Source organism: Panthera leo, chromosome A2, assembly GCF_018350215.1.
Source record: "Panthera leo isolate Ple1 chromosome A2, P.leo_Ple1_pat1.1, whole genome shotgun sequence".
NCBI lineage: Eukaryota > Metazoa > Chordata > Mammalia > Carnivora > Felidae > Panthera > Panthera leo.
In genome coordinates, this window is record NC_056680.1 from 165,781,026 (window position 1) to 165,790,515 (window position 9,490).

The 9,490-nt window shown below is 52.6% G+C and overlaps 1 long non-coding RNA gene across 1 annotated transcript; it reads right to left on the bottom strand.

Moving 5' to 3' along the window:
• Positions 1-4,642: 4,642 nt before the first annotated feature.
• Positions 4,643-8,614, bottom strand: LOC122213053. The gene is made up of 3 exons (XR_006199421.1): positions 8,518-8,614; positions 8,244-8,422; positions 4,643-5,286 (listed from the first exon to the last, which is right to left on the bottom strand). It is a non-coding gene; the product is annotated as an uncharacterized LOC122213053 (long non-coding RNA).
• Positions 8,615-9,490: the final 876 nt, after the last annotated feature.

The window sequence follows — 9,490 nt, forward strand, 5'->3', positions numbered from 1 at the left end:
ATGCCCACGATTCCAGTGTCGGGTCTACACTGGCGTCCTCCACACTGGCACTCCGGCCTGGACAGCCCTCCACTCCCAGACGCGAGGACCCCGCTGCCGGCCCCGCCGGGGGACTACAGGCCAGCTCCCTGCAGGGATCCGGGCCTCAGCCAGCCGCACAAGCCAGGGCCCGGGGGCTCCTTCCTGATGCACTGATCGAACCCACCCCAGACTCAAATTCAAGCTGCTGCTGACGTCCTGCCCGATTTTCCCATGCCTATACATCTCTTTTCAGCCCGCTTCCCACCCGCCCCCCCCCCGGGTCTGAGTCCCTCCACACCTCCCCTGCCCCCTCTCCCCTTGTACTGGACGGCCCCCTGCTCCCCGAGTCACATTCTCCACCAGACAACCAGGTGATTTTATGACCACAGATCTGAGCCCACCATACTTGTGCCCGAAACCCTCAGTGGCTTTCCAGGACCCTCCAAATCAATTCCACACCCCTCCTCCTGCTTCTGCGTGAGCCTCCCCTGACCCCACACCCCGTTTCTCCCGACACTCTGTGCCCCACACACGCTGACCTCGCCCCTCCAACACAGCTGCTTCGCGCGCCTTGGGGCCTTTGCACGCACCGTCCCCTCTCCCCAGACTGCTCTTCTCTTACTTAATTCCCGGTCCTCTGAAACGCCACCTGCTCCACAAAGCTTCTGCCAACTTCACGCCCCTTCTCTGCACCCCCAAAATACCGTGCTTCTCCTTCGCGGCGGGGAACATACTGCGACTACATTCTGCTGGGATTGCTGGTTGGACGTCTACCTCCTGGCATGAATCCTCCGGGCCTAGCGTGTCTTACCTTCCTGCAGAACTGACTACTGGGTAAGCGAGCACACAAACCAATCAAACTAATTGACACATCCTTCTGTTACATCAAATCCACCTTGGCTGAGAAGTTAATTCCTCCCAGAGGTTGTGTGGTTTCTCGCTAGTGCGAAGGAGACGCTATAAAATCGGGATTTAGGGCTTTTCCAGGACGATTCACGACAGCTTTGGTAAGACTGCGGTGTTAGCACAGAAGCAGCAGAGAGCAGACCCCACCCCGAAAGGAGCGGCTGAGCAGAGAGCGCCAATGGAGTCCTCGTCGAAATACGGTGAGGCTCTGGAGCCCGGGGGGAGGGGAGCACCCTCAGACTCACCCATGACGCACCCTGGGCTGAAGGGGTGAGGGACAGAGTCGTTACCAAAGACCACCAGCCCGGGGGGGAAGGACGGACCCCGAACGACCGTGGCCCAGCAGGCAAGGAGCCCTCTGCTCTCCCACCATCGCCACCATTGTTCAAACCCAGTGGAAGTTGGAGGACAAGGGGGCCCAGATGATGTGGCCCACAGAGGTCAGCCCCCCGGGGCCACCACCACAGGGCTGAGGACATCACCGAATGGTCTGGAAGGCCAAAGAGAGCATTACCAGTACCCGCATCATCCCTGCTGTAGGACGAACGTCACAGGAGGACGGGAAAGAGCCCCCCCCCCCCCAACCCCAAGAGCTGAGGACATGTTTAGTGTGAATCCGATGGCGTCATGCACAGTGAGCGGCGGAGCAGAGACGCGCAGCCAGCGGCCCGTGGAGACCACCCCAGGGCCTCTTGGCCAGGCCCACCCCCCCCCACCCCGCTGCGGCCTCGGCTGCCGACCCGCACGGTCCACCCGCCACCCCGGCGCTCACGTCTCGTCCCCTTTTCCCTCTTACGAGGTAAGAAATAAAACTGGAGGCATCCGTGAGCAACTCATGTTCTTTACAAAATGTTCAGCTTCCAAACCCACTGGACGGGGTTTGCCAAGCCGCCGTCCTGAGCTCATCGGGTGAACAAACATCCCAGCACAAAAGGCGAGCTAAGGGCTGGCCTCAAACGCTCTCCCCACATCCCTCCTCAAGTGCATTAAGACATTTTAGAGCTCGCTGGCAAGTTCCAACCTTAAAATCCTGATTATTTATTTATGCCCTTTTTGTCTAAGAAGTTAAATCCCCAAAGCATCTCAATTTAGATCAAAAGCAATTTACCAAACTTCACCTGGCACACCTGTGCCTATGATTTGTTAATTACCCGCTTAGCATTTCCAGAGCTGGAAGGCAGAGAAGCAGCCTCACTGGCTGCAGGGGGAAGCCTCTGATATTCAGCTCCTGTGATAGAGCCTTCCAGAACGCCCGAGGTGTTCAGCGGGTGAAGCTACTCCACAGCCACGGAGCCACGTGCATTTCTGCAAATTGCTTTTATTTTCCAGGGTGAGGAATGTAACACTGAGCAAACAGACACATAAGGCAGGTGAGGTTGCTGACATATTTCTTGGCTACCTGATCAAATTATATAATGGCACTAATACATCTTATCAGCAGTGATCTATCACACACGGGATCACCAAGTACCAGCACCCCACTTATTTCCCCGCCGCTCCTGGTTTGCAACTTGGCATTGGGACATTAGGAATAACAATAATTACTTGCTTTTACATTGCTTCAAACGAAAGAAATCATTAAATTGCACGTGTGAAAATAGGCTCTCATTGCTAAGATGGCTTTCTTAGCTTGCTTTCTTGCTTTCTTTTCTTTCTTCCCTCCTTCCTTTCTTACTCCCTCACTGCCTCCTTAACAGTCATCTGTGTAAGTATCACCCTCTGTAACAGTATAAGCAGTGGTTATGGATGCCTGGCAAGTAAGAAGATAGGGAGTTTATTATAGCAACACAAGGCAAAAAAATTTTTTTTCCAGTTTCCTCGTGAAGAAACAGAAAGCATAACCTTTTCTGAGCCCCACCAGTGCCAGAGGGAGGCAAGGAAAACGGGGCTCTGTGGGGGGCTGTATCACACGCAAGGGGTTCTTAAATCTTAATTTGCTGACTGCTTTTTAAGTTAAACTCTGAGGGAGTTGGATATGCCCCATGCTTTGAAAACATCTAGAAAATTAAGATTATAAAATTTATTGGCTTCTGGAAGTAAGTAACAGAGCTGTAGCTCAATGCCTCTGGGCAGTGGCTTTCTGATTCTCCCCCTGGAAATAGCCCTCCTCCCCCATTAAGCTCCCACTGTACTTTATTTTTATCTCTTCCATGAAACTCGCCACGTTTTAACTTGTGTTATAATTGTAATTATGTCCTAGCTCGTTCATTACACTGTGAGTCCCTTTAAGGCCAGATCCTATCACAGATTCCTCCCTGGATCCCTCGCCCCCCTCGCGCACACACAGCCGCCCACAGAAACCACTCAGGACGCACGAGGGCTGCCGGGAGCAGACGGGCGCTCTTGCCTCTCCCGAGGTGGGTACCTTTCTGGTCTCTTCTCCACTCCTCTCCAGGAGGACCAGGGCAGCATCTTCCACTGTCGCCTCATGTTCAGACATGCAAAACTCCATCAAAATGTCTTCACAGTTACCCCTCTCACTACCGTCCATCCTGAAATGTTGGCTTGGAAAAAATGGTACATTCGGGAGAGGGGAAAACAGGTGTTCTAGTAGTCACAACTAACTGAATCCTATCCTTCCTAACACAGCATGAACAATCTCACAAAATACAGTGAATATTGAGTCAAAACCACTGGCTTCCAGAGGCTGCAAAGAAACACCCACCTTGGTCTGTCTCCGTCCGTGGAGCAGGACACGGGTGGATGTTCTCCTTCGGGAAACACAATCCGTTTGGATAATGAAGCTCACAAAATGCTGTGTTCGTTGGGTGTCCCAGGACCCGTGAGCGTGTACACACCAAAGAACACTCACCTCTGACCTAACTTGTGCAAACTGAGAAGATAGGAGCCTGTGTGCATTCGGCCCAATAGTAACAGCTGAAATAACTCCAAAGCGATGCATAACGATGACTTGAAACACACAAGGAAGGAAGTGTTGGGGCGGGCAGAGGGAGCCCAGACACAGGACACAGGACTCAGGGTCCCTCTACAAGCAGAGACCAGCGCCGAAGCAGCCTCAGCTTCCTCATCTTACCCCATAAACTGATGGGCTGGAGTCACAGGTCCAGGCTGACCTATAGAGGTCCAGGAAGTTTCCACCCTCAATGGACACTGAGGATGACAACCCTAAGACAGCCATCAGTCACCCAGGATGACCAACAGTCACCCCAGGACGGCCAAGAGTCACCCAGAATGGCCAACAGTCACCCAGGACGTCCATCAGTCACCCAGGACAACCAACAGCCACCCAGGGAAGCCAACAGTCACCTAGGATGGCCACAATCACCCCAAGACAGCCAACAGTTATCCATGACAGCCATCAGTCACCCCAAGATGGCCAACAGTCACCCAGGAAGACCCACAGTCACCCAGGACACCAAAGTCATCCAGGACGGTCAACAGTCACCCCAAGACAGCCAACAGTCACCCAGGACAGCCATCAGTCACCCAGGATGGCCATCAGTCATCCAGGATGGCCAACAGTCACCCCAGGACAGCCAACAGTCACCCAGGACAGCCATCAGTCACCCAGGATGGCCATCAGTCACCACAGGATGGCCATCAGTCACCCCAAGATGGCCATCAGTTACCCTGGATGGCCATTAGTCACCCAGGACAGCCATCAGTCACCCAGGATGGCCATCAGTCACCACAGGATGGCCATCAGTCACCCTGGACGGCCATCAGTCACCCAGAATGGCCATCAGTCATCGCATAAGAGCCACAGCGATTGGAACATAGGACCTGCATATCCCTTCCATCTCAGAGGTTCTTAAGGATCTGACCAAAGCTGGAGAACAATCACCTGGGTAACAGCCCCTCAGACACACCCAGGCTCAAATCCACCAAAACTTAGGGAGGAGTCGCGGTTAACACTCCCTCGTTTCTGGAGCGGCAGCCCACATGCACCCTGGCCCCTGGCTCAGCCACCGTGCTGATCTCCATCAGTCATCAGAGTCAGCTTCCCAGCAAGGTGTGCCCAGAGCACCTGCCACCTCCATTCCCAACCGACATTTAAAGTGCTCACAGCGGATGACAACGAGAGAAATCACGCCGTGGGCCAGACGGCACCCCACCTGTTCCCCGGGAGACGCCCCGAGACTGAGCTCAGAGTGAGCCAGAGCAGTGCCAGGAGGAGCCCAGTGCCCCAGTGTCCATGTGTCCCTGCCCGGTACGGAGTCACATCCTTGTGCGTTAGTGTCCTGGGGCTGCTGAGCAAATTAGACAGACACAAGAGCGACGTCTTCCCGCCCGTCCTGGAGGAAGACAGCTGATAACGCGGTGCGAGCACGGTTGGTCCCTTCTGAAGGCTCTCGGGCAGAATCTTCTCCACGCCTCTCTCCTGCTTCCCGAGGCTGCCTGCAAGCATTGGCATGGCTGACCCCATGCAGCCCCCCGGTCTGTGCCTCTGTGACACCCGCCCTTCCTCCGGGGTCTCCGCAGCTGTGTCCTTGGGTTCAGAGCCCCCTGGCGAGTCCAGGGTTCTCTCATGTGGAGACCCTTACTTACATCTGCAAAAGCCCTTTTTTCTAAATACGGTCCCAGAGCACCTGGGTGGCTCAGTTGGTTGAGCGTCCGACCCTTGATTTTGGCTCAGGTCGTGATCCCCGCATTCGTGCGTTCAAGCCCCATGTCAGACTCTGCACTGGCGTCACAGAGCCTGCGTGGGGTTCTCTCTGCCTCTCTCTGCCTCTCTCTGCCTCTCTCTGCCTCTCTCTCTCAAAATAAGTGAACTTGAAATCAATCAATCAATCAATCAATCCATCAGGTCCCATATGGCTGGACACACTTTGGGAGATGGGGCCCCAGTCCACCCACCACACAGACTTCTCCGAACCCTTACAGACCCTGGCACCTCGCGCCCCCACCTCCCCCGCACCCCTCAGTGTGTCTCACAAGACCACCATCTCCCCGAGAAGCACCCAGTCGGTGCCGTGGACAGATCACGCTATCACTACTGCCTTTCCAAACTCCTGGAGAACAAGAACAAAGGGTGTGTTTTTTCATTTCCACAGAATAGGCCTCTACCAGGAACCTAACGTTTTAAACTTCTCTCGTCATCGTCTGTGGTCAGTTGCATTATTTCCCCGAGATTCGATTTTGTGGATTTGGATCAGGAATAAGAGAGAAGAGCTGGGAGTAGAGAGGTATTATCTTTGCAGACAGTACTGAGTGCCTGCCACCCGCACAACCTGAAGGAAGCCCCGTGAGGAGGGGGAGGAAGAGGAAGAGGAAGAGGAAAGCAGGGCTGGGTCCTCAGGACTCACAGGGAACAAAAGTCTGTAACAACTCACTTTCCATGCAACATGACACAAGCGACAAGACAACTAGGAATGGAATATAAGGGCAGGAGGCAACTCAGTCCACGGACAGAATGGAGGGATGATGTCTCAGAGGAAACGGCCCTCTGTTGGGTAGGGAGAGAAGGACATTCAGGACTAAGGACAAGTGTGCCAAAAGGTACAGAGGAATGAAGATTTGGAGATCACGCAGGTATGTGATGGGGCAGAAAGTGGAGGAAGCAAAGCTTGAAATGCAAACTGAAGCCGGTTTGGGAGTTGCCTTAAATGCCACTTTGAACTTCTATCCTATAGACAATGGGTGTTATAAAGCTCCCCACCTCCTGCGGTTGGGAAAGACCCCTGCCCCTGCCAGCATTTCTGCACATAAAGGTGCAAGTTGTGCACTGAAGAACTCCAGGGGGCCACCATTCACATGACAGTCTGGGAGAATGACCCCCTGGATTTGTGCAGTGTTCAACACCGCAACCGTACAGGGCCATCCTTCCCTTCATTCTCTCTTCCCACTCAACAGCCTTTTGTGTGAAAGGCAGATTTTTGCATTTAGATATTTTGGGACTAGAAGCTAGTATTGGTAATACATCAGAACTAATCAGAATAAAGCATGACAGACTGTCATAAAAGCTTGCTTGGTAATTCATGCTAGCATTTATAACATATAAATAAGTTATGTATACTGTAGCTGCGCAGAAAGCCTGCAACAAGAGAGTAAATAATAAAATGATGAAAGGTTGCCAAACCGGAGTGTGTCTATCAGGGTATTACAGGAATTATTTTAAGGTTTCATTTAAGAAGAGAGCATAGGAACAGATTTATGAAATGGAAGGAAGTCCAAGCTGAGCACCAGCACAAACTTGAAAGCAGACAGTGCTGCGTGATGGGGAGACACCGGTAGCGGTCGGCAGACCCAGGCGACCCACAACACCTATACTCTGAGACAATCCGACACTGGCCGTGTCACAGAGGCACTGCGAGGACCTCACACGAAAACTGGGAAAATACAAAGGGATACGTCCATGTAAAACACAGCTATGTCAGGGGAAAAACGAAAAAGCATGCTAACTCCTTAGGCATTGGAGAGTAACGAAAGTTACACCGCGTGTACCCGGACTTCTCCCTCCTCTTGATTTGGATTTCCGCATCTGATATGTCGGGAAGATAACTAGCAATAATCCTGCATTAAAAAAAGAAATAGATTCGAGAGAGAGCGAAGGATCTTACTTGTATCTACAGCTAGAAGTGTGGGAGGGGAGACAGGCTTAATTTTAGGAGGCTTGGGCCGAAGCATCAGCATGTTACAAGGGTACATTAGGAAGTCTGTACCCATAACAACTCTGCCTTCGGCTTATTCAGGTCAGGCAGCTCAATACAAGAAAGATCGACGATTTGGAAGAGGTTCAGAGGAGAACAGAGTAACAACACTGTTAAGGGGCTGGTTTCAAGGACTGATTTAGGAAGAGAGATTAAGGACGCTAAGTATGTGCAGCTTCCCTAATCACGGACTAAGTGAAGACAAGATAAACATCATCGGATATTTAATGGGTAGAAGCGGGGGGATAGAAGGGGATTATTTAGACGAGATTTTCAATGTATGCAACACATTGTAAGCTGTTGTGCAGAGCGATAGGATAAGGACTCGGCTCGCGAGGAGGGACCGTGAACGAAGCCTCACCGAAATGGGTTTACGGGACTCCTCTGACTTTCAGAGAAGCCTCTACCCCGAGACGTTAAAATGGATGAAGAGATGAGGTTGATCCTCGTTCGTGGAATACGAGGCCACGCCTACGCTAAAATAAACCGGCGTTTCGGCAGGGAACAAACCGGAAAAAACAGATTCGGGCAAAATCCTGACTGCCTGGCCCAGCCCCACGGTCCTCGGGAGCCACCGCGGAGAAGAGCAGAGGGGCAGTACTGCTCCTTTCTCTCCCCTGAAAATACGCTCGCAAGAATCTGACTGCTCAGCTCACCCCCGCTCCCTCCAGGGTGACTGGTATTTTCGTGCCGTCAAGATCTTACCCATTCACCTCCGTTATCGTTCTTATGGTGGCGGTGGTGGCAGAGACGGTGGTAAGGGAGGTGGTCACGATGATGGTGATGGAGGTGACCTGGCGGTGGTGGTGACGCAGCGTTGACGGTGGTCGTAATGGTGTTGGTGGACCTTATAAACCGCCTAAGAGGCTTGTGCTGAGCCAGTGCTAGGAGGAGGTCAGTAAGAACAGTTGGGGACTTAAAACCTGAGACGTCTGCTACCAGAAAGAACCGCTAATCAGGGAGACTCGACAGAGCATACCTGCAATGCTATGTGCTGTTTACTTGCACATCACAAAATTCGTATACACAGTATCGAGCTACAAATCACATGGTCTTCTTGTTGTTGTTGTTGTTGTTGTTGCTGTTGCTGTTTGGGTTAACATCGTGCTTTTAAGATCTGTCCCCACTACTTTAGGGACATCTCATTATTTATTGCTGCACTATGTTCCACAGTATCCATGTGCCATCATGTGACTTAGCCATTCCCCAAGTGACGGGCCCCTCCCCCCGAGGCCGCCTCCAACTCCCCACCAGCACAACCAAATTTGGAGCAAACATCTCCAACACTAAACATACGACGCAGGCGAGAGTGGCCCTGTTGCGTCACGAGCTGGAGGAGGGTTTAATTTTGCTACGGAATCCCAGAGTGCCTTTCAGGCCGGGCACCCCACCCACCCTTCCTCCACATGTGCATGGCGACCTCCATTCCCCCACATCCTTGCTGATACTTGATATTAAAAGATGGTCTACTTTTTGGTAACTCTAAGCACGTACAACCGTATTTCATTACTGTTCCAATTTTTGTTTCTTCAATAACCGGAAACCAACACTATCTGATTAAGGGTAGACTTTCTGAGTCAGAAGTGGACCAGGGAAATAGAAACCACAGTAGGTATATTTCAAATGCAGGGGGATTTAAATTAAGGAAGTGGCTACGGCATCCTAGGAACGGCCAAAGGAGCAATCCAGGATGGGTGGAAACCCAGGGATTAGTTACTACAGGAAGCTGCACCCTCCTGAGAGCTGGGAGGACAGAGAGAGGACCATGCATGCACCTGCTACCACGATGCCTCTGTGGGAGCTGCCAAAGGCCCCGGGAGCACACGGCCCCCCGCCGGAGCCAGACCCCGGCGCCACTGAAACCCCAGCACTGCCCTCTCACTGCAGCTGCCGGGCCCCCGGGGGGCACAGCCACAGAGGGCACAGCCACCAGAGCCAGCTTTTGGCGCAAA